This window comes from Papio anubis, chromosome 7 (genome assembly GCF_008728515.1).
Source record: "Papio anubis isolate 15944 chromosome 7, Panubis1.0, whole genome shotgun sequence".
NCBI classification, from domain to species: Eukaryota; Metazoa; Chordata; class Mammalia; order Primates; family Cercopithecidae; genus Papio; species Papio anubis.
In genome coordinates, this window is record NC_044982.1 from 156,327,923 (window position 1) to 156,349,086 (window position 21,164).

The following is a 21,164-nucleotide window of genomic DNA, read 5'->3' on the forward strand; positions in this document are numbered from 1 at the left end:
TTGAGATGTGAGGTACCATTGCATTCATTGTTCTACTTGCTGCCTGTGTACCTTGGTTTGTTTTTGCTTTTTAACTTGTCTTTTTGTTTTATACATCCTGTGTGATTTATGCTTTACAGAGGTTTTGTTTTGATATGTTTCTAGGATTTGTTTCAAGATTTAGAGCTCCTTTTAGCAGTTCTTCTAGTGGTGGCTTGATAGTGGCAAATTGTCTCTGCATTTTCTGAAAAACTGTATCTTTCTGTCATTTATGATGCCTAGTTTTGCTGCATACAAAATTCTTAACTGAAAACGGTTTCGTTTGAGGATACTGAAGATAGGGCCCCAATCCCTTCTAGCTTGTAGGGTTTCTGCTGAGAAATCTGCTGTTAGTCTGATAGGTTTTCTTTATAGGTTACCTGGTGCTTCTGTCTCACAGCTCTTAAGATTCCTTCCTTCGTCTGAACTTTAGATAATCTGATGACAATGTGCCTAGGTGATGATCTTTTTGAGATGAATTTCTCAGGTGTTCTTTGTGCTTCTTGTATTTGAATGTTTAGGTCTCTGGCAAGGCCAGGGAAGTTTTCCTCGATTATTCCCCAAAAATATGTTTTTCCAAGCTTTTAGAAATCTCTTATTCCTCAGGAACACCGATTATTCTTAGGTTTGGTTGTTTAGCATAGTCCAAGCCTTCTTGGAGGCTTTGTTCATATTTTCTTATTCTTTTTTCTTTGTCTTTGTTGGATTGGGTTAATTCAAAGACCTTGTCTTCGAGCTCTCGACTTCTTTCTTCTACTTGTTCAATTCTATTGCTGAGACTTTCCAGAGCATTTTGCATTTCTATAAGTGTGTCCAATGTTTCCTGAAGTTTTGATAGTTTTTTCTTTATGCTGTCTATTTCCTTGAATATTTCTCCCTTCACTTCTTGTATCGTTTTTTGGATTTCCTCGCATTGGGCTTTGCCTTTCTCTGGTGCCTCCCTGATTACCTTAATAACTAACCTCCTGAATCATTTTTTAGGTAAATCAGGGATTTCTTCTTGGTTTGGATCCATTGCTGGCGAACTAGTGTGATTTTTTTGGGGGGTATTAAAGAGCCTTGTTTTGTCATATTACCAGGGTTGGTTTTCTGGTTTCTCCTCATTTGGGTAGGCTCTGCCAGAGGGAAGGTCTAGGGCTGAAGGCTGGTGTTCAGATTCTTTTGTCTCACGGTGTGTTCCCTTGATGTAGCACTCTCCTGCTTTTCCTATAATTGTGGCTTCCTGTCAGCTGAACTGCAGTGATTGTGGTCTCTCTTCTGGGTCTAGCCATCCAGCAAGTCTACCCGGCTCCAGACTGGTACTGGGTATTGTCTGCACAGGACAATGCACAGGATGTAAACCATCTATGGGTCTCTCAGCTGTGATGCAAACCATCTAGGGTCTCTCAGCTGTGGACACTAGCACCCGTTCTCCTGGAGGTGATGGTGGGGTCAAATGGACTCTGCAAGGGTTCTTAGCTTTGGTGGTTTAATATTCTATTTTTGTGCTGGTTGGCCACCTGCGAAGAGGTAGCACTTTCCAGGGAGCATCAGCTGTGGTAGTATGGACAAGAACCAGTGGTGGGTGGGGTCCTAGAACTCCCAAGATTATATGCAATTTGTCTTCAGCTACCAGGGTGGATAGGGAAGGCCCATCAGGTGGGAGTAGGGTTGGGTGTGTCTTAGTTCAGACTGTCCTTGGGTGCGTCTTGCTGTGGCTGCAGTGGGGGATGAGGGTGAGGTTCCCAGGTCAGTGGAGTTGTGAACCTATGAGGATTATGACTGCCTCTGCTGAATCATGCAGGCTGTCAGGGAAGTGAGGGAAAGCCAGCAGTCACAGGCCTCACCCAGCCCCTGTGCAATCTGAAGGGCTGGTCTCACTCCAACTGTGCCTTCCCTAACAGTCCCAAGTCTGTTTCCAGGCAGTGGGCAAGCAGAGTTGAGAACGTGCCCCAGGTTACCTGCTTCCCAGCTGGAAAAGAAAAGGGCTGGGTTCTACTCCCCGCCTGTGGAGAGTCTGCACAACAGATTTGCACCCTCCCGTGAGTTCTGGCAAAGGGGCTTCCCACCCGGTTCAAATTGTTACAAAGTTCAGCTGGAGACTTCCTCTTCCCTGTGGTGTTTTTCCCCCCTCCTCTGGCTTCCCTCCTGAAGGATCCCTGTAGTGCCAGGTAGGAATGGCCTGCTTGGGGACCAGGGAGCTCCCAGGGCCTTTCCCACTGCTTCATCTACCCCTATATTTCACTCAGTTCTCTAAACTGACTCAGCTCCAGTTAAGGTTGGATACTTCTCCTGCAAACAGACCTTCAGTTTCTCCACTGGGGGTGTGTGTTTGGGAGAGCAGGATCTCCCTTTTCCACTTCCATAGGTGGGGCACTCACAGTATTTGGGGTATCTCCTGGGTCCTGCAGGAGCAGTCTGCTTCCTTCAGAGGGTCTGTGGGTCCTCTCAGGATTGTTGGTTTGTTCTTGTAGTAGATCTGGAGCTAGAAATATGATGCAAGCTTCGGAATGCTGCTGTGTCCATCTGAGTCAGAGCTGCAATCTAGTCCTGCTTCCTGTCTGCCATGAAGATCCTATATTTTCTTTATCCAGTCTATCACTGATGGGCATTTGGGTTGATTCCATGTCTTTGCTACTGTGAATACCGCTGAAACGAACACACACATGCATGTATCTTTATAACAGAATGATTTATATTCCTTTGGGTGTATAGAGTAATGGGATTGCTGGGTCAAATGGTATTTCTGGTTCTAGGTCTTTGAGGAATCGCCACACTGTTTTCCACAACGGCTGATCTAATTTACACTCCTACCAACAGTGTAAACGCATTCCTATTTCTCCACAGCCTCGCCAGCATCTGTTGTTTCTTGACTTTTTAATAATTGTCATTCTGACTAGCATGAGATGGTATCTCATTGTGGTTTTGCTTTGCATTTCTGTAATGATCAGCGATGTTGAGCTCTATTTCATATGTTTTTGGCCACCTAAATGTCTTCTTTTGAGAAGTGTCTGTTCACATCCTTTGCCCACTTTTTAATGGGGTTGTTTGCTTCTTTCTTGTAAATTTGTTGCTTGTAGATTCTGGATATTACACCTTCATCAGATGCATAGATTATAAACATTTTCTCCCATTTTGTAGGTTGTTTGTTCACTCTGATAATAGTTTCTTTTGCTTTGCAGAAGTTCTTTAGTTTAATTAGATCCCAATCTTTGCTTTTATTGCAATTGCTTTTGATGTTTTTGTCATGAAATCTTTGCCCATGCCTTGGTCCTAAATGGCACTGCCTAGATTTTCTTCTAGGGTTTTTATAGTTTTGGGTTTTACATTTAAATCTTTAATCCATCTTGAGTTAATTTTTGTATTAGGTGTAAGGAAGGGATCCAGTTTCAATTTTCTGCATATGGCTAGCCAGTTTTCCCAGCATCATTTATTAAATAGGGAATCTTTTCCCCACTGCTTGTTTTTGTCAAAAATCAGATGGTTGCAGATGTGTGGTCTTATTTCTGAGATCTCTATTCTGTTCTATTGGTCTGTGTGTCTGTTTTTGTAGCAGTATCATGCTGTTTTGGTTACTGTAGCCTTGTAGTATAGTTTGAAGTTGGGTAGTGACACACACATGTTTAAAAGGTATCCATGAACCTCTTCTACTGAGTGGTTTTATCATGGATAGATGCTGACTTTCATACTACTTTTTTCATAAAATCTACTAATATGATGAATTATATTAATGTGCTTCCTAACACTGAACCTAACTAATGTTTCTGGAATAAATCTCCTTTAATCATTCATTGATGTTTCTTTTTATGTGCTTTTTGATTTGGTTTTGCTAATTTTTATTTAAAACTCTTTTTTAAATGATTCCCATAATATTTGTTTATTTTTCTCTAACTTTTACTTTAGGTTCGGGGGACATGTGCAGGTTTGTTATATAGGTAAACTGCATGTCATGGGGGGTTTGGTGTACAGATTATTTTGCCACCCAAGTAACAAGCATAGTACCTACTAGGTAGTATTTTTATCCTCATCCTCTTCCCACCCTCCATCCTCAGGTAGGTCCCAGTGTCTGTTGTTTCTTTCTTTGAGTCCATGTGTACTCATTGTTTAGCTCCCACTTTTAAGTAAGATGTGTGGCATTTGGTTTTCTGTAAAATTCTTAAATTAATATAAATAAACTAGATTGAGCTATGGTTTTTACTTTTATGTGTAATCTTTGTCAGGTTTTATAGCTAATATCATATACATAAAACAAAATGGAAAGTTTCACATTCTTTTCAATGCTCTGGATTAACCTAAGTAGCACCAGGGCCATTTGATATCTGAAGGTTGGTAGATTTGGCCCACAAATCAATCTGTTCCTGGTCCTTCTTTTTTGGGGAGCTCTTTTACAACTTCCTCGAATTTTTTCCTATGGAAATTGCTCTGCCCAGACTTTCTATCTCTATATGGTTTAATTGTATTATGTCATATTTTCCTAGAGATTTATCCATCTTAACCTGATTTTCAAATTTATTTGAATGGAGTTAAAAAGATTCTTCCCATGGGCCTAAATCCCCTATATATTTCACTGAGGAAAATAAATGCTACTTGCTGAGTGCCCACAATTACATTGATCGTGCTTAGTGCTTTAAGGGTAAGTTAACTCTCATACAGGCAACAATTCCACAGGGACAGTGGTTTTGTTCCATTTTACTAAAGCCCAGAGTGTCCAGTGGCAGAGTAAGGATTCCCACATAGACTAACTTTGATCCAAAAGTCACCATTATTCCATCACACAATACCATCCCTTTACAATGGAACAGGGTGTCTTCAAAAGGTGTCAAGTCAAAACATCTGGTGCCTTTGACATATATTATGTGCGTAGATGCATGATTGGAAGCAAAACATTTCCTTAGGTGACACTCACTTAGTTGTACCTTTTCATAGTTTTCTCCCAGTATGGAAAGATGGAAGAAAAGTCTCTACTAAAATTTACATCTTTGGGAATAGCAGTAAGTGTAGGACCTACTGAAGTTTTCTCCTGTGTGCACTGAAATGATATACTCATCAATGGCATATAGAATTCTTCCAGGGTTCTTCCTATGACAGTAAGTGTACAGCTGTCATTACAGTCATGGGCTTATGATCCCAAAAGGGTTACAGACTGTTCATAAAAACTACAGATGCTCCTCAATTTATGATGGGGTTATATACCAATAAACTTATCTTAAGCTGAAAATATAGTAAGTTGAAAATGAATGTAATATTCCAATAAATCCACCTTAAAGTTGAAATAGGTTGAAGCATCATAAGTCCAGATGCTCCTTGACTTATGATGGGGTAACCCTCCCAAGACACCTACCCTAAAGTTAGAAAATCCTAAGTCCAACCATTCTAAATTTGGGATAGTTTGTAGACAATTCCTAAAGAATCCACAAGGAATAATAATAGTTTTGAAGAAAAGACTTAAACACAAAAGTGAACTTTGTAAGGCCACGAAACATGGTGACACTTGTTCTGACTTGTAGACAACTACAATCTTGCAACAGTGTAATGTGCCCACACCCTGAAAAGATCACCTTACAAGAGAATCTCAATGTCACAGAGATTATCTCATCCCTGAAAATGCGCAGCAGAGCTTGCCTGACAATTCTAAATCTTCAGCATTGGAATACTTGCAAGGCTGCTTTGCTTTGAAAGATTTATGTTTTTATTCTTCAGGCTCGCAAATCTAGCTGTTACACTGGCATAAAATACGTGCCTGAATCAGACCAATGTGCCATTGACAAGGGTTTAAAAAAAAATCCAAACAACTTACAAATCAGGTTGCTAGTTTTACTATTGATTCCAATCATTAAATCAGTTCTTCTGGGTAAAGGCACCTTCTTTTCAAGGAAAAGACAGGCTAATGGGTCAGCCTCTCTTCCTGGCCTGCCATTGTCATTGTGACAAATGGTGGGGCACCCCTTGCACATTGAGCTGTCACCCCAACCTACTTGCCTCCTCCTTCTCTCTGCGAAGGCTGCCCTGGAGGACAGGGTTCACGTTTTAATTGTCTTAACATCACCACAAGCTGGAATATACCAGATAATAAGTACGCTGAATAAATGAACAAAAGGAAACTAAAAACACTAAACCTACCTTCATACTCCATTCTGATGGGCAGACATGAAAATAACCAAAATTCCATCTAGATTGGAATCAATCCTCTAATACTGCTTACAAGCAAACCCATTGGAATATGAGAAAGGAACAGTTCTCTGTGTCTGGCAGATGAAGACAGCTGAAGGTAAGTTAAATTTTTGAGGAGGATTAAGGAAAAGTGCAAAGAGGGCATTCCGGACTGGATGAGCAACATGGGTGGTGGCCAGGCACAGATATCCTGGTGTGTCCAGGAGAGCCAGTGGCCAAGAGGCTGGGGGTGAAGGTGAGGGCCAGACCTTGGGGCTGCCAGGGTGAGTAGCTCACCTATGTTATGAGGCCAATGGGAGGCCGATGAGAGTTTCAGAGGAGAGAACTGACAGGAATGACATATGCTTTAGGAAAATAAATGAAGATGGAAAAAATTGGCATCCAGAGCCTAGAAGGCAATGGGCAGGTGCTAGCCCAGCTTCTTAGATGTTATCCACTGCATACCCTTGCACCTACTGCAGACTGAATCTTGGTTTATCAGGGAGCAGTTGAGACCCTGGATTTCAGAAAAGACAGACAGAATTGCTAGCACCCAGGGATGAATAGCAATGGGTAAAAGTCAGCTATTCCCCAACCTGTGATTCACCAATCTGCATGTGCCATGCTGGGCGATGATTCAGTCTACTTGATGGAAATGGTTGGGTTTCCAACTGGTTGGGTTTAGAGGAGAGCACTTGCTTACCTGAAAGAGACAGGCTTCAATGGAATAGTCCTTTCTCGTTTTGCCTTTCCCCTTCTTTCTGCCTTGAGTGAGGAAATAACATCTGCAAGTCCACCCACCATTCTGGGAGTATAAAACATAATGCAAGAGGACAAAATCCAACAAAAGTTGGGTGGAGTAGGAAGCTATTTCCGATGGTATCATGGAACACTTGCACCAGCCGTAGAGAGTACACCCCTGGACTTCTTATTTTACTTCTCATCTAAGTATCTATTTTTTCAAGCCAGTTAAGTCAAATGTCTGGTTACTTGTAGCTGAATGTATTCCTAATTGACAGATAAAGGTAAAATGACTCAGATGTCTAAACTAGAAAAGAGGCAATAGAAAAAAAAAACCCCAAGGCAAATACCATTTATAAACATAGATGTACAACTTAAAATTAAAGATTAGCAAATGAGTCCAAAATATAGAAAAAGACATAAAGAGACAAATTAGAGCGTTGGAGCTACTGCAGTCACCTTGGGTGCTTGGTAGTGGGGGTCATTAGGGTGGAAGGAGATAAGTCTGTGGGGTTCTGGAGATGCCATTACCAACCCTGGAATGCCTCATTCTCGTATATGTGAGAGAAGTGAATTCCCCTCTTGTTAAATCTGCCATGTTTTCTCTCTGTTACTAATGGCCAAACATGATTCTCATGCCAATACACTATCTTAACAAATTTGAGGAGAAAAACCATATGGTCATCTTAAAAGATGCCAAAAAGCCCACAATTATTCATTATACCAAGTTGAAACAAACCAGGAATAGAAGGAAGCTTTTTTCTACTTATTAAATGATATTGATTCTAATTTTTTAGGACTTATCACACCTAACAATGAAAACTTTAGAAGCGTTTCCATCAAGCTTTAGAACAAACTCATGACTAAGTATTACATCAAATGAGAACATTTTAAATGGCTGGAACAAGATCAACATCCAAAAATCAACACTTTTCCTACATGTCAACATTAGCCAAGTTAGAATTTTAAAAACAACACAAAAAGATCTATTTCATAATAGCCAACCAACCCCCACCAAATATCCTGTAAGTTAATTAGGAAAAACACACAAAAAGAAGGAAACCTTTATTTTTTTTTCCTTTGCAGAAAACAATAAATCTTTAATGAGGTATAGAAAGAGAACTTACATAAATGGATGGGAAGACTATATTGTTAAGATGCCAGTTCCTCTCTAATATGTATAATAAATTGAATGCAATCAATACAGAATTTTTCGTGGAAGCTGACAAACAGTTTCTAAAACTTAGAAGAATAAGCCAGTAATTCCAAGACAATTTTGATAAACAATAAGTTGGATGTTTGTTCTCCTACACTTCACACATAAAGATATTGTGACTAAAGTGATGGGTACACAGGGCAGACAGAGACACATGGACCTGTGAAGGAGAACAGAAAATGCAGAGATGTGTGAGGGTAGCGGGGAAAGAGAGAGAATTTGGTATATGATAATGGCAGATGCCCTTAACTTCCCATCCAATACCCATTCCCCTTCCTTATTGTTAACAGCCTTTGCTTTTGCTCATGGCTACAACGTGCTCGGCCTCATGTAGGAAGTCCGTGGGCTTAATATATGGGCTGATGATTGGGCTAAGTGAATCAAGACAATTCTGATATCTGCTTTCCCAGTTTTTCCTACAGCTAAAAGTATCCATGTGGCCAGTTCTTTCTCCTCCGTGAGCTGCCAAAATGCAATAGGAAATCTTCTAGCCTACTTTTAGCAAATGTTTTGCTTTCCTAAGAAAAGGGGCATGCATAGAACACTCCCACCTTGAAGTGATGTGATACGAGAAGCTGTGCTGGCCTGTGACCATAAGGGACAGGTCAAGAGAACCTGGAAGATGCTGCCATGACATCACTGAGCAGCCAACCCAGTCGTGCACTGGCTCCCAACTCTGTCTTGTGAAATTAAACATCTCCGACGAAGCTGAAAGCATTGCTAACTGACAGAATGACACACATAGAGAATCCCAAATTTCTGAGAATCCTGTGGGAAAAGGACCACGTTATAAAATTTATAAAATAAGTTGGAAATCCATTTGGAAAAAATAAACCAAGATTCCCTACATCCTATCACTGACCAACAAATTCCACAGGAATTAAATACACATAGAGAAGAAGTAAAACTGTAAGTGTGCCAGAGAAAAGTATAGGTGAATACATTTATGACTTTGTGGTAGAAAAGTGTGCTGGAGACCCTGCCTGATGTTGACCACAGCCCTTGCCTTTGTGTTTCTAGATCACATTTCTTGGCCTCCCAAGGCCAAGCAAGGTGTGGCCATGTGACTTAAGTTCCATGAAAATAGAATATGGCATGGCCAGCCATTTCCAGGCCTGGCCCCAATCTCCCACGGCATCCACACTTCTCCCTTATCTCTTATGTGCCAGCTCAGCTCATTAGAGAGGATTCAGCAGACAGTCAGTAACCCCAGGGGATAGTAGAACTGCTGGATGGGAGCAATGTGAGTCCCTACATGATGGTATTGTCCCTACCAGGCTGGTACATGGCAAGAAATAAACCTGCCTTGTGTTAAAGTGCTGAGATTTGTGGGGATGCTCATTTTAGCTTTTAGCCAGCCCTAACTAATAGATAAAGCCTTTGTAAGAGCTAAAAAGTGAAGGTCCATCTAATATGGTTTGGCTGTGTTCCCACCCGAAACGTCATCTTGAATTGTAATCCCCATAATCCCTACGTGTCAAGGGTGGGATCAGGTGGAGGTAATTGGATCATGGGGGTGGTTTCCCCCATGCTGTTCTCATGATAATGCGTGAGTTTTCATGAGATCTGATGGTTTTTATAAGTGCCTGGCATTTCCCCTGCTTGTATTTCTCCTTCCTGCTGTCCTCTAAAGAAAGTGCCTTGCTTCCCCTTCACTTTCCACCATGATTGTAAGTTTCCTAAGGACTCCCCAACCATGCTGAACTGTGAGTTAATTAAACTTATCTCCTTTGTAAATTACCCAGTCTCAGGCAGTTCTTTACAGCAGCATCAAAACAGACTAATAGAGTAAATTGGTACCACAGAGAGTGGGGTGCTGCGATAAAGATACCCAAGAATGTGGAAGCGACTTTAGAACTGGGTAACAGGCAGAGGTTGGAACAGTTTGGAGGGCTCAGAAGACAGGAAGATGTAGGGAAGTTTGGAACTTCCTAGAGACTTGCTGATGGCTTTGACCACAATGCTGACAGTGAGATGGACAATGAAGTCCAGGCTGAGGGGATCCCAGATGGAGATGAAGAACTTGTTGGGAACTGGAGCAAAGGTGATCCTTTTTATGCTTTAGCAAAGAGACTAGCGGCATTTTGCCCCTGCCCTAGGCATCTGTGGAACTTTGAACTTGAGAGAGATGATTTAGGGTATCTGGTGGAAGAAATTTCTAAGCAGCAAAGCATTCAAGAGATGATTTGTTGCTCTTAAAAGCATTTAGTTTTATTCATTCACAAAGATTTGGTTTGGAATTGGAACTTATGTTTAAAAGGAAGCAGAGCACAAAAGTTCAGAAAATTTGCAGCCTGAAAATATGATAGAAAAAAAAATGGTTTTTTTTTGAGGAGTAACTCAAGCTGGCTGTAGAAATGTACATAAGTAATGAGGAGCCAAATGTTAATCACCAAGACAATGGGGAAAATGTCTCCAGGGCACGTCAGAGGTCTTCACAGCAGCCCCTTGCATCACAAGCCAGGAGACCTAGGAGGAAAAAAATGATTTTGTGGGTCGGGCCCAGGGCCTTGCTGCTTTGTGCAGTCTCAGGACTTGGTGCCCTGTGTCCCAGCTGTGGCTAAAAGGGGCCAATGTACAGCTCAGGTTGTTGCTTCCGAGGGTGCAAGTCCCAAGCCTTGGCAGCTCTCATGTGGTGTTGGGCCTGCAGGTGCACAGAAGTCAAGAATTGAGGTTTGGGAACCGCTGCCTAGATTTCAGAGGATGTATGAAAATGCTGGGATGTTCAGGCAAAAGTTTGCTGCAGGTGCAGAGCCCTCATGAAGAACCTCTGCTAGGGCAGTGCAGAGGGGAAATGTGGGATCACAGCCCCCACACAGAGTCCCCACTGAGGCACTGCTTAGTGGAGCTGTGAGAAGAGGGCCACCATCCTCCAGATCCCAGAATGGTAGATCCACCGACAGTTCACACTGTGCACCTAGAAAAGTCTCAGACACTCAACACAAGCCTGTGAAAGCAGCCAGGAGGGGGTCTATACCCTGCAAAACCACAGGGATGGAGCTGCCCAAGGCCATAGGAGCCCACCTGTTGCATCAGCATGACCTGGATGTGACACATGGAGTTAGAGGAGATCATTTTGGAACTTTAAGGTTTAAGATTGTCCTACTGGATTTTGAACTTGCATGGGGTCTGCAGCCCCTTTGTTTTGGCTAATTTCTCCAATTTGGAATGGCTGTATTTACCCAACGCTTGTACTCCCATTGCATCTAGGAAGTAACTAACTTGCTTTCGACTTTACAGGCTCATAGGCAGAAGGGACTTGCCTTGTCTCAGATGAGACTTTGGACTTAGACTTCTGGGTTAATGCTGGAATCAGTTAAGACTTTAGGGGACTGTTGGAAAGGCATCATTGTGTCTTGAAATGTGAGAACACAAGATTTGATTTGGAAGGGGCCAGGTGTGGAATTATATGGTTTGGCTATGTCCCCACCCAAAATCTTATCTGAATTGTAATCGCCATGTGTTAAGGGTGGGACCAGGTGGAGGTCACTGGATCATGGGGGAGGTTTCTCCCATGCTGTTCTCATGACAGTGAGTGAGTTCTCATGATAGTGAGTGAGTTCTCATGAGATATGATGGTTCTGTAAGTGCCTTACATTTTCCCTGCTTGCATTTCTCCTTCCTATTGCCCTGTAAAGAATGTGCCTTGCTTCCCCTTCACCTTCCGCCATGATTGTAAGTTTCCTGAGGACTCCTCAGCCATGCTGAACTGTGAGCTAATTAAACCTCTTTCCTTTATAAATTACCCAATCTCGGGCAGCTCTTTATTTCAGTGTAAAAACAGACTAATACACCATCAAAATAAATTTGATAAAACCGATAATAGCAAAAACCAAAGACAATAAACAAAGTTCTATATGATAAAAAAAATAGATATTTTAAAGTTATATAACAGAACAAGAAATTTTGGAAAACACATAAAAACAAGGGATTGGTATTCAATGGACCAATAAAAAATTGACATATTACATGAATGTGCAATTTACAGGAAACTCAAATGACTAGAATCAACCTTAGTCATAATGACAAAAATACAAATTAGACAAGATACCCACTAACCACCCTCACCCATGCCCTCATGCATCAAATTGGCAAGGGAAAAAAAGCCTGAAAACATCAAGTCCTGGTGAAGTGAAATTGGTAGTTTTTAACACTGCTAGTAGGGGAATATTGGGCTAGTGGTGAGGTCAGGAGGGGCCATATTTTTTAGTATCTAAAATTGTTTTTAATATAGAATACATATTTTAATATAGAATACATATATAGAATTGTAACTATACAATTCTGCCTCTCAGTATCTTCCTGAGAGAACACTCTGCTTATGTGTACAAAGAAGCACATCGAAGGATGCTCCCTGCAGCATAGCTGGAAATATAAAAAAAGTTTGTCAATAGGAGATTGGCTGAATCAAGCCTATTACATCAGTACCTGAACTACATTATAGGTGTCAACAAGGAAGTGTCTCTAGGACACATGAGATTATTAATGTGTTATAGCATGATTAAACAATACTAACAGGAAAAAGGTCTCATGGGTAGAAAACTTTCCAGAAGGAAAACTAGCTATGGTCATGAGGGCTCTCAGGAGCTCAGGACCCGGGAGGGAGCAGGACACTCATCTCTACTTTAAGGCCTCCCAAACTCTTTGCCCCCTGCTCACATAATAAACCATACTTCAAGCATCATTTTCTACTGAAGCTATTAAATAAGATACAAGAAATGACAGGGGCCTGGGCTCTAGCATGGAAGCAAATGCAACCAAGAGAAGAGTATAAAGGTGCACCTTGTCTGGCAGGTTATGTGATGGGGGTTGGAGAATCCACGGAGGCTGTGCCGGCACAAACCCTGGGGAAAGGTAGGGCTAGTTTTGAGTTGAAGCTTTGCCATGCTCTTCAAGTGTGGTCTTTAGGAAATCACTAAACCCCTGTGAATCCACTTCCCCAACTATATATGCAGAAGATACCATATCTTTCTTGGAACTGTGTTAAGTTTAAATAAACCTAAATAAAAATATTATACCTTTCTGGCATCCTGTCTATTTCTACCTGTCATCCATCCATCCATCCATCCATCCATCCATCCATCCATCCATGCACTGACCCACCCACCCACCTATGCATGTTTCTGGGTGTCTATTTGTCAGTATGTCTGTATGTCTTTGTGCTATATATCTGTCTATCTGACTACCTGTCTGTCTCTCTATGCTAGAAACTCTCTGTTTTTCTGTCTATCCATCTGGGGGTCTCAATGTTTTTCCCATCTGTCTTGTCTGCATGTCTTTCAACCTATCCTGTTTGTCTACATATCTATCCATATACCCATGAATGTATCTATCCGATTATCCACAACCTGCCTGAATGTCTGTCTATATATCCCCCTCCCTTTCCTTTCTCCCTCTATATCTTTCTGTCTGACTGTGTTTCACTGTCTAATAATGATTGTCTAATTTCTCCCTGACAGTCTAATTTCTATTGACCACTGTTGACCTACCTTCTTGGTGCTTGACACAGAGCAGAGCCTCACTCAAGGCTAGTTTACTTCTCCCTTTTCAGTTCCTTTCACTCCTTCATTGCTCCATTCCTACACCCAGCTGCCATTAACTGGGCCATTGCTCTGTGTTATGTGCTAGGGATACAACCTAAAATCAGGTAGGGTCTCTGCCTTCTAAGAGTGTTTGGGCTGCTGGCCTAAAAAACAAATTAATGAGGCAGTTATATCACATGATGCTTAGAGCTATGAGAGACAAGATGGTGTTAGGCACAAGGGAAGGGCACCCATGTTAGACTGGAGTGGAGGAGAGAGTAAGAGAGGCTCTGAAGAAGTGACATCTCATCTGAAAACCACAGGGGACTGGGGATTTTGCAAAGAAGTAGAGGGCTGAGCTCCATGTAACTGGGGAAGGGGTATGGACAGTGGGTGCAGAGCCAGGAAAAGAGGGAACAGGGTACATGTAGACCTGGAGAACAACAGAGCCAGGACACAGTCAAAAATTCTAACTAAGGAATTGACAAAATTCAGGCAAGAGAGACCAAATTGACCTAAATAAATACAGAGACGTACTGTTTTTATGAACTGTAAGATATACCACAGTTAAGATGTCAGGTATAGTCACACTGATCTATAAATTCAATGCAATCCCAGTCAACATTCCAACAGGTTTCTTTGTAGGCACAGACAAGCTGATTCTAATTTTATATAGAAAGATAAAGAAACTAGATTAGCCAAAACAACACTGAAAAAGAAAAAAGTTAGAGGACTCACACACTTGATTTTAAGATGCATTATAAACCTCCCATGGCCAAGACAGTATAGCATTGGGATAGTAGAGGATAGACACACTTACTACTAAAATGAAAGACAACTGATTTTTGACAAAGGCACAAAGACAATCCAATGGAGAAAAGATAAGACTTTTCTAAAAAATGATGCTGGAGCAAATGGACTTCTATAAAGTAAACTCAATCTACATCTTACACCATATATAAAATTAACTCTGAATGGATCATAGACTAGGTGTGCATGTATGTTTACGTGTCCATGTGTGAGCATGTGTATGCATGTGCTGTGTGTGTGCATGTCCATGTGAGTGTGCATGTGTTTAACAGTGTGTATGTGTGTCTGTGACTTCTGTGTGCATGTTTATGTTGAACATGTGTGAATATATGTGAATGTTTGCATGCGCATGTGTGTGTGTATGTATGTGCACATTCACATAACCGTGTGTGACAGTCTGTGCATGTTAAAAAGGGAGAGAGGGAAGGGTGTCTAAGGGACATTTGGATAGAAATTCCAGTGGGCTGGCTGTTAATACTTGGAAGTTTCCAGCCCACTTAGAGTAAGTGGAACCAAGAGAGTCGACGTAGTGGCTCTTTCCATTAAGAAAAAAGAATTTAGATTTCACAAAAACAGGAGAATTTCAGCTTTTGGGCTTTCTTATTGGCCCATATTAGTTGATTATTTACACATATCCGTGACTGGTAAAATTCAGTGTTTTATTTTAGTGTCTATCTTTTCAAATATAATAAACAACTTTGCCCAAATAAAAAAATAAACATAAAGGAAATAAATATCTGTCATCATGTATGGATTTGAACTTTTAAAATAGATAACATTGAGATAGGTGGATTCTGAAGAACCCACCCAGCATTCTATACTACCCTGTCAACTTTATGACCTAACAGATTAATCTACTAATTGTTTTCTTCTTTAGTTTCTTGGGTTTTCATTTTTAGTCACTGGAAACACTTATACAAATACAAATCCAGGCAGGCATTCCAAAAATTCCTGGGGATAATTTACGTCTAGTCCCTGGTTCTCACTGCCTCAGTTTTGAGAGGAGGATTGCAGTTCCTATTTTAATATGGTTGTGGTGGTGATTACATAGCATAGTGCTTGGCACACAGCTAGTACCAAAAAAAGGATAGGTACCCCATAAATATATACACCTACTATATACCCACTGAAATAAAAAAAAATCAAAAACATAGGTATGATTATGATTATGTATATATTTATTTGCAATATATTCTTAAATTAATAACCTGGGAAACCTAATAAAACCATCTGGAGTTCTATTCCTTCAGAAGATTTCCTTTGGTACTTTTTATATCAAAATAACATATAATTTTTAAAAGGTTGGTTCTGAATTGAAACTGATGACTATGAAGTCCAAGTTGATAGGATCAGCTGTTTGAGTCAGAAAGAAACTGCATTCTTAAGCAGAAAATTTGTTTGTCTACACTCCCCTGAGGAAAGAATGGTAAAGCCAATTGCATTCAAACACTAAGCATTGGCTCAAGACCAAATAAGAAGCATTGCAGCCCTGGATGATGTAGTCAATGTAAGTTCGAAGCAATTGATTTCAACAAAGAAAACTATTCTGCTACTGGCCAAGGATGGGGTATCTTTCTGAACTGCACATTGTCCCCACAAATGAGGTACCTCTAGTTTTAAGCCTCCCTAATCAATGGCCAAGGATGCAATTATAGTTGCAGAGAAGGGGAACTCAAATGGAGTGGGAATAAAGAATGGAAGAGTAATAAAGAATAGGAAAGGGACAGTAGAGAAGCAGGAGAAAGGAGATGGGAGAAGCCGGGAAAGATGAAAGACGGCTCTGCTGAGAAGCACATACCCAAGAACAATCAACCCTATACATTTCATGGATGCTGCATCAGTTACCTATTGCTGTGAAACAACGACTCCCAAATTTAGGGACTTAAAACAACACATATACATAATCTCACCATTTCTGTGGGGCAGGAGTCAGAGTGCACCTTAGCTCAGGGTCTCTCACAAGGCTGCAATCAAAATGTGAGTTGAGGCTGCAGTCTCATCTGAAGGCTCAAATGAGGAGCCTTTCTCTTCCAAGCTTACTCATGTGATCATTCACAGAATTGTTTCTGAGGGTTGTTGAACTAAGAAGCTCAGTTCTTTGCCACGTGGGCCTTTCCAAAGGTGAGATCACAAAATCAGAGTTGTTTCATCAGAGCAACCATGTGAGAAGAGTCAGAGAGAGCCTGAGCAAGACAGAAGCCACTGCGTTTGCATCCTGGTCTTGGAAGTGACACCTGTCACTTCTGCTGTATTTTGTTTATTAACAGCGAGTCACTATGTCCAGCCCACACCCAAGGGCAGGGGACAATATGAAGATGCAATGTCAGGAGGCAGGAATGGTTAGGAGCTGTGTCAGAAGCTGTCTCCCACACATGGCCTTGCAGTGTCTACACCGGAGCTCAAGTGCATTGTGCAGGCCAAAAAGCGGCACCTTCACACGGTGCTACGTGATCACTCACAACTTGTCAACCACCATATTTTAGCTGATTGTTATGGAAACATTGATTCCAAACCTGAAAAAGGGAAAAATGATGATTTCTGGGATCTGTGATATTCTGCTAGAATGCAAAAAAGTCTGATTGATCTCATTCTGAAGCTCTTGAGCAGTGTGACAAATATTTATCTAATCACTCACAATTGGTTAAAATAAAGAGGTGTATAGCCCTGTGAGATTAGCCTGCAGGATTGATAGCTTATGACTTTTACTGCCTAGTAAACAAATTAACTCCAAATTTGGCATTTGTATTGCTTTGTAGAGGTTTGCCTTAACTTAGCATCTCATTTCTGCATTTCTTTCCCAACTGACCTTAAAAATCCCAGTTACCAGCCAGGCACGGTGGCTCATGCCTGTAATCCCAGCACTTTGGGAGGCTGAGGTGGATGTGTCACTAAGTCAGGAGATTGAGACCATCCTGGCTAACACGGTGAAACCCTGTCTCTACTAAAAATACGAAACATTAGCCAGGCGTGGTGGCAGGTGCCTGTAGTCCCAGCTACTCGGGAGGCTGAGGCAGAAGAATGGTGTGAATCCGGGAGGCGGAGCTTGCAGTGAGCCGAGATCGCACCACTGCACTCCAGCCTGGGCGACAGAGCGAGACTCCGTCTCAAAATCAATCAATCAATCAATCAATCAATCAATCAATCCCAGTTACCAAATGCTTGCGGAGCCAGATCATTTGTCTTTTTGCTGGTTCCCTAATTAATGTGTTAAACAAAGCTTTGGAACATGGTAACAGATGATTTTGCCTGAGAATTGAGCTTTTGCATGCTCTAGGAGTAACCAAGATGTACACAGGGAATTCAGCAAAGTGCTGAATACACACTGGGTTCCTGGCCTTATCTTGACTGGCTGACCCACCTTCACACACTTACGGGGCACAATGTCTGTGGGGATAGCAAGCCCCCAGGGGATTTAAGAACTGCCCTAAGGGTGTGTCTTCAAGCCTTTTGTGAATTTATACTTATGTCATCTCACGGGGGACTGTGTCTCTTTCCATGGCTCAGCAACAGGGCTTTGAAGAGTAAGCCCCAAAACCAAGTTCTGGGTATGAGGGTTTCCTGGCTGGTGATGCTGATGAACCCACACTGGGGAACACATACTGCCGGGCTGCTGCTGTACAGGAGAAGGGAACAGGAAGAGGGAGATGCAGGGAGGGGCCGGGCCCCGGGCTGTGGAGGAGGAGGGGTCCTTTTCCCCCGAGTGTGGCCAAGCACCTGCAAGCCTCCTGGGAGTGGGCCTCTCTGCACAGGCTTTGCCTTGGCTTCCAGCCACCTCCATTTGGTTCTCTAGCACACAGGCCTGGAGCGTGGAGCTCACTCAAGTCCAGAGAGCTCAGGTTTCTAAGTGGACAGATATCCCACAGGATGTGCTTTGGGAAACTGAGAAAAGGCAGCCCTGATATTTCCATCCACACACTCAAGTGAAACTCAGTGATTTCCTTGGTGTTGATGCAGAACCAGAGGTTTGATTTTCACCTGCACTTCACTCATCCTATAACCTTTGGGTTTGCTCCTGGGAAAAGAGAAAAGGCACAGTCCCATCCCCAAGGAGCGCATACAGAGGACGAGGAGACAAGCAAGGATTCCTGGCATGTGAACAGCTGGTAAGAAGGAAAAAGGAGATGTGGTGAGGCTTCAGGGAAGCCTGGGGCTGGAGCCCACAAGAAGCGTCCCCTGGTCCTGGCAAACCCCAGGCTAGCTGGGTTGGTATCACCCCAGAAAGCAGGGGAACCTCACAGGGCCATCCCTTCAAGCTCAGCCTGACAAGAAGCCGACAGAAAGCCTGTCATCTGGACGCAGGATGCAGAGCGGTCTTCTCTGTGAGCACTAGCTCTCATCTGCTTTTAAGAGTTGTGGGGAAGAAAACGACGCAAGTAACCTTTTCCGAGGAAGTAATTTTAAGATATTAACATGTTTTCCAACAGCAATTTTTTTGAAGACTCAGTCTAATTCATATTCGTGTGTAGCTTCTAAAATAACTTATATTTGCACAAACTGTTTTCTTGGTAAAATTTTCAAAACATTCTCAAGGAAGATGCATTCTGTGGCAATGGGATGCCAATAGAACTAAAAGGACTTGATCTAAATGGAAAAATATACCCACACATAACCTTCAGATAAAAAATAAAAAAAAACCCAATTGGTTAGTGGTGACTGAAAGGCAAACCTGACAACAGACCAGGGAGGTTCAGGCCCAGCGAGGGGAGGCAGTTAAGGGTGACCAAGAGCAGGAGGAGGAAGCCGACGGGGGAGGGCACATCAGGACACTGTTCACTGATGAATACTTCCTGGCGTGGTGGTTTCATTCCCTATGCAACCTTTTAACTGCAGGGACACAGAGCATGGGGCATCTACTCTGTCATTCAGATTTATTAGCATTTTTGCTAAAGGTCTTATAAAAGATCTCAGGAATAAAAGCAGCATCCAGTGGCTCTCGCCCATGTTTCCTGTGTCTGATAATAATTAACAGCTACTGCTTAGCAAGGCCAGCCACAGGCTCTACCCTCCGCCATATGCCTCCTGCGATGGTCACTCCCAGTCTCCTAATTGTAACTATAAGGACACTAAAGGTTTGTGAGGAGAAATGTTTGCTCGCAGTCACCTGGTTGTGGTATGACAGAGACAAGACGCATACCTAGATGCCTATCTGAATGGTCTAACTTCAGAGTCCTCTTGACCACCTCACCATATGCTCCCTTGTGTGATTACCTCCCAACCACAGAAAATGTGAAACATAAACGACTATGTGACAAAGAAAGTCTGAGGTCCCAATACACTAATGGCTTAAAAATCATAATACAACCATCAAGGGATGCTAAGATCACTGGATGAAAATCAGCCAGGGAAGAGAATGTTCACGGAGCTTCAAAGTCTGCCCCATTGCTTACTAGTAAAAGACTAAGAATGTAAAAAGTGACTTTATAGGCCAGATGTGGTGGCTCACACCTGTAATCCCAGCACTTTGGAAGGCCAAGGTGGGTGGACAACCTGAGTTCAAGAGATGGAGATCATCCTGGCCAACATGGTGAAACCCCATCTCTACTAAAAATACAAAAATTAGCTGGGTGTGGTGGTGGGTGCCTGCAGTCCCAGCTACTCGGGAGGCTGAGGCAGGAGAATCGCTTGAATCTGGTAGGTGGAGGTTGCAGTGAGCCGAGATCTTGCCACTGCACTCCAGCTGGTGACAGAGCGAGACTCCATCTCAAAAAAAAAAAAAAAAAAGTAACTTTATAAAGAGAGCTCATGAGAAACGACCTTAGCCCGGTGAACAAACTTATCACCATGAGCCATGGGCGCCCACTGATGTGCTGGAAAGAGAGATGGAGGAAATGTCTATCTCAATCTAAGTATGAGGAAATAATCAGACAAGTCCAGATTGGGTAGCGCTCCATAAAACAAGTGGCTCAGACTCTTCAAAGACATCAACATCATGAAAGAGAAAAATGAAAGCAGGGCTTTAGTTCAGATAAAAAGAGACATAACTGAATTCAGTGAGTGATACTTAATTGAACACTAGACAGTGGAAAACAGCTATGATGAATATTTGGGAGACAATCAGAGGTATCTGGATAGGGACAACATATTTGGATAATATCACTTTATCAATATTATATTTCACAGTGGTAATGGTACTACACTTTTGTAGAAGGCAGCTGTGTACTTAGGAGATGATGCCAAAGTGTGTCATGATGTCAACAACCTACTTTCAAATGATTCAGACAAAAAGAATCAAACACACACAAACACATATTTACCATCTGCGTGTGTCTGTGTATAAACAATTGGTAAATCTGGGTGAAGAATTATGGGTGTTCACTTTTCTATTCCTTCAAGTTTTCTGTAGAATTAAAGCTTATAAAATAAAAAGTAGGCAAGAAGGTATATAAAAATATTTGTTCCAAGAGTGATAAAGCAAAAGAATTTGCTATCACTCTTGATATCGGTCAGATTAAAATTGTATTTTTGGATAAGAAGAGGAAACAGTAAAAGTAAAAATAATTAGTGTGTTAAGATAACAGGACTATTTTTCTTTTGCTTATAATATTTTAAAAATCAATAATGGTTGCAACAGATGACAAATTTTGCACTGGTATAAATCAAGTCACTTGTCAATCACTACAATTGTTTTTTTCCTTTTAAAGAATAATGCCTATTATTCCAATCTCAAATTCTAATACCGTATGAAATACATTTCATGACTCTTTCTCAACGAACCTTACACTTTATCC

At 41.7% G+C, this 21,164-nt stretch overlaps 1 protein-coding gene across 1 annotated transcript in view; it reads right to left on the reverse strand.

The window, feature by feature from the left end:
• The window catches only part of OTUD7A (OTU deubiquitinase 7A), a 373,417-nt gene that overhangs the window by 175,972 nt on the left and 176,281 nt on the right, over positions 1–21,164 (reverse strand).